Below are 4,700 nucleotides of genomic sequence, written 5' to 3'. Positions count from 1 at the left end.
AAGTGGTTCTGTTGAGCGTATGAAGTGGTTCTGTTGAGCATATGAAGTGGTTCTGTTGAGCATATGAAGTGGTTCTGTTGAGCGTAAAAGTGATCATTTGAAACAGGTCCTACATGCCAGATTTAAAGTTATTTGGCAACTGTAAAATCACAACATTCAACCATTTCTAAGATTTTACTGAGTTACAGTTGAGAAGGAAATCAGTCAATGTAAATTAATTCATTAGGCCCTAGTCTATGGATTTCACATGACTGGGAATACAAATATGTATTTGATGGTCACAGATACCTTAAAAAATAAGGTAGGGGTGTGGATCAGAAAAACCAGGAAGTATCTGGTGTGACCATTTGCCTCATGCAGAGCAACACATCTCCTTCACATGGAGTTGATCAGGCTGAGAGAACAGTCTATGACTTGGGTATCTTGAGTCTGACAATTTTTTGGGCCTTCCTCTGACACCGCCTAGTATATAGATCCTGGATGGCAGGAAGCTTGGACCCAGTAATGTACTGGGCCGTACGCAGTACCCTCTGCAGCGCCTTACGGTCAGATGCCGAGCAATTGCCATACCAGGCGGTGATGCAACCGGTCAGGATGCTCTCGATGGTGCAGCTGTAGAACCATTTGAGGATCTGAGGACCCATACCAAATCTTCTCAGTCTCCTGAGGGGGAATAGGTTTTGTCGTGCCCTCTTCACGACTGTCTTGGTGTGCTTGGACCATGTTAGTTTGTTGGTGATGTGGACACAAAGGAACTTGAATCTCTCGAACCACTCCACTACAGCCCCGTCGATGTGAATGGGGGGGCCTGTTTCGGCACTCCTTTTCCTGTAGTCCACGTCAACTCCTTTGTCTTGCTCACGTTGAGGGAAAAGGTTGTCATCCTGGCACCACACTGCCAGGTCTCTGACATCCTCCCTGTAGGTTATCTCATCGTTGTCGTTGATTGGGCCTACCACTGTTGTGTCGTCAGCAAACTTAAATGGTGTTGGAGTCGTGTTTGGCCACGCAGTCGTGGGTGAACAGGGAGTACAGGAGGGGACTAAGCACGCACCCCTGAGGGGCACCCGCGTTGAGGATCAACGTGGCGGATGTGTTGTTCCCCCCGTCATTGTTATCATGGATTCACAGAGAAATTATGTCATCTCTCAATGACTTACAGATTGTCGTCATCTTGCTGTTCTCCTAGTTTAAACTTATCGAGTTGACCCTGGGAGAACCGCAAACTGTTCATCAGGTCCTGGACCTCTCTGGTCAGGTCGTCCATTCTTATATTAGTTGACTACACCAGTATTTGGACACAACACTTGAAGCAATTATCTTGTTGTTGTAACAACTGCCTACAGAAGTCCTTTGATAGAGACACACCACTGTCCTCAACGGTACTCCCACCAGCTTTGGTCTTTGTCATGGTAGCAACGTAGGCTACGCGGCTACTCCTCACAGTTCCAGACAGGGCATGTCGCAGGGAAGATGGAAAATGCAACCAACAGCAGTGATCTAGACAGTTACAAGCACGGGACAATCCCCTGTCCCAGCCACAAGGTCACAAGGTGGTTCAAGCCCTCAAGGAAACCCCGCTAGCTTGATAGGCAGCTAATAGTGGCAGCTAGGCTAGCTGCTACGCCAAGCAGCTCATCAGACCCTTGGTCGGCAGGAGTCCTGGACAGATAGCAGCTCTGCTATCTGGAAGCGGATTTGAAGAGCACTTGATTTGACACAATATCTTTTGTGAAGGAGCCTTTTTCTAACATTTGCTAAAAACCTGTATGCTACCCAGCCAGCATAGATGTTATCTGCACATTGTCACGCGATCCAAATGCAAAAAGGTAGCTAGCTAGTAACAAAACTTTTTTCAAGACTTTCCAAACTTACCAAAAACAACAAACAGAGTATTCCATTGTTCCCGAGATCAACCGTAAGTGAGGAGGATAGAGACAGAGACAAAGAGACAGAGAGACAGAGAGAGAGACAGAGACAAAGAGACAGAGACAAAGAGACAGAGAGACAGAGAGACAGAGAGAGAGAGAGAGAGAGAGACAGAGACAAAGAGACAGAGAGACAGAGAGAGAGAGACAGAGAGAGAGAGAGATACAGAGAGAGAGACAGAGAGAGAGTGACTGACCCAAACTTAAGGAAAGCTTTGACTATGTACAGACTCAGTGAGCATAGCCTTGCTATTGAGAAAGGCCGCCGTAGGCAGACATGGCTCTCAAGAGAAGACAGGCTATGTGCTCACTGCCCACAAAATGAGGTGGAAACTGAGCTGCACTTCCTAACCTCCTGCCCAATGTATGACCATATTAGAGAGACATATTTCCCTCAGATTACACAGATCCACAAAGAATTCGAAAACAAATCCAATTTTGATAAACTCCCATATCTACTGGGTGAAATTCCACAGTGTGCCATCACAGCAGCAAGATTTGTGACCTGTTGCCACAAGAAAAGGGCAACCAGTGACGAACAAAACACCATTGTAAATACAACCCATATTTATGTTTATTTATTTTAACTTGTGTGCTTTAACCATTTGTACATTGTTACAACACTGCATATATATAATATGACATTTGTAATGTCTTTATTGTTTTGAAACGTCTGTATGTGTAATGTTTACTGTTCATTTTTATTGTTTATTTGACTTTTGTATATTATCTACCTCACTTGCTTTGGCAATGTTAACACATGTTTCCCATGCCAATAAAGCCCCTTGAATTGAATTGAATAGAGAGAGAGACAGAGAGAGAGACAGAGACAAAGAGACAGAGAGACAGAGACAGAGAGACAGAGACAGAGAGAGAGACAGAGAGAGAGACAGAGAGAGAGACAGAGAGAGAGACAGAGAGAGAGAGTTTCTCACCTGTCTCCAGTGGTTCTCAAACACCATGAGGCAGGTCTCTGGGTCAGCAGTACAGGGACTGGAAGAGGCTACGTTCCTACTGGACCTGCCCCCCGTACCCCGAGGGGTCAGCCGGCTCAGCCAGCTCATCCTGACCTCCAGAGGGATCAAGGGTCAGAGGTCAATGTTCAGGGTTCAGACAGGAGCAGGAGAGAGGCGCTGGCACATGGACAACAGGGTAGGAGAGAAGGAAGAGAGTGAGAGAGGGAAAAGGATGGGAGGAGGGAAGGAGGGAAGGTGAGGGAAAGAGGAGGAGAGGAGAGGGAAGGGAGGGAGGGGGGCAGTAGAGGGGACCAGGAGAGAGTCCAGATAGAGTTGGATGAGAAAAAGAGGCAGATTCTGTTGTGGTCGCCGGGGTGAGGATGTCTCTCGCCGTCAGTGTTACCGTAACGTAACGGATTAGCGGTGGGCTCTCCCTGAAGACCCTGTCATCCAGTCTGCAGCTGACACCACTCCATTCCCAGGTAGAGGACCCACAGCACTGCAGGGAAACAACCACAAGACAGAGGTTAGAGAATTAGGGTTGTATTATAAACTGGGTGGTTCCAGTCCTGAATGCTGATTGGCTGACAGCCGTGGTATATCAGACCGTATAATCTAGCGGCGAAAGAAACGCACACCTATTTAGGCGAGGTGCTGCCTAGCGGAATAGAACACTTGAAAAAATTAAAAAGGAGAGCCGCACACTCTAGGAGCTCAGATGAAATAATATAATAACTTAATATCCAACGTTTGGACAGACAAGCTGTCCTCATCAGACCGTATGCCACGGGTATGACAAAACATGTATTTTTACTACTCTAATTACGTTGGTAACCAGTTTATAATAGCAGTACAGAACAGCCCGTAACAGGGGTATATTGGCCATATATCACCACATCTCCTCAGCCCTTATTGCTTACAATATACACTGCTCAAAAAAATCAAGGGAACACTTAAACAACACAATGTAACTCCAAGTCAATCACACTTCTATGAAATCAAACTGTCCACTTAGGAAGCAACACTGATTGACAATAAATTTCACATGCTGTTGTGCAAATGGAATAGACAAAAGTTGGAAATTATAGGCAATTAGCAAGACACCCCCAATAAAGGAGTGATTCTGCAGGTGGTGACCACAGACCACTTCTCAGTTCCTATGCTTCCTGGCTGATGTTTTGGTCACTTTTGAATGCTGGCGGTGCTCTCACTCTAGTGGTAGCATGAGACGAGTCTACAACCCACACAAGTGGCTCAGGTAGTGCAGTTCATCCAGGATGGCACATCAATGCGAGCTGTGGCAAAAAGGTTTGCTGTGTCTGTCAGCGTAGTGTCCAGAGCACAGAGGCGCTACCAGGAGACAGGCCAGTACATCAGGAGACGTGGAGGAGGCCGTAGGAGGGCAACAACCCAGCAGCAGGACCGCTACCTCCGCCTTTGTGCAAGGAGGTGCACTGACCCTAGCGGAATAGAACACTTGAAAAAATTAAAAAGGAGAGCCGCACACTCTAGGAGCTCAGATGAAAAATATAATAACTTAATATCCAACGTTGGACAGACAAGCTGTCCTCATCAGACCGTATCCACGGTATGACAAAACATGTATTTTTACTACTCTAATTACGTTGGTAACCAGTTTATAATAGCAGTACAGAACAGCCCTAACAGGGGTATATTGGCCATATATCACCACATCTCCTCAGCCCTTATTGCTTACAATATACACTGCTCAAAAAAATCAAGGGAACACTTAAACAACACAATGTAACTCCAAGTCAATCACACTTCTATGAAATCAAACTGTCCACTTAGGAAG

At 46.1% G+C, this 4,700-nt stretch overlaps 1 pseudogene; it reads right to left on the bottom strand.

The window, feature by feature from the left end:
• LOC112071137 (FHF complex subunit HOOK-interacting protein 1B-like) overlaps positions 1 to 3,388 on the bottom strand; it is a 44,154-nt pseudogene extending 40,766 nt beyond the window's left edge.
• Positions 3,389 to 4,700: the final 1,312 nt, after the last annotated feature.

This window comes from Salvelinus sp. IW2-2015, unplaced genomic scaffold (genome assembly GCF_002910315.2).
Source record: "Salvelinus sp. IW2-2015 unplaced genomic scaffold, ASM291031v2 Un_scaffold1527, whole genome shotgun sequence".
In the NCBI taxonomy this organism is placed as follows: Eukaryota; Metazoa; Chordata; class Actinopteri; order Salmoniformes; family Salmonidae; genus Salvelinus; species Salvelinus sp. IW2-2015.
This window is presented reverse-complemented; position numbering and strand designations above follow the sequence as displayed.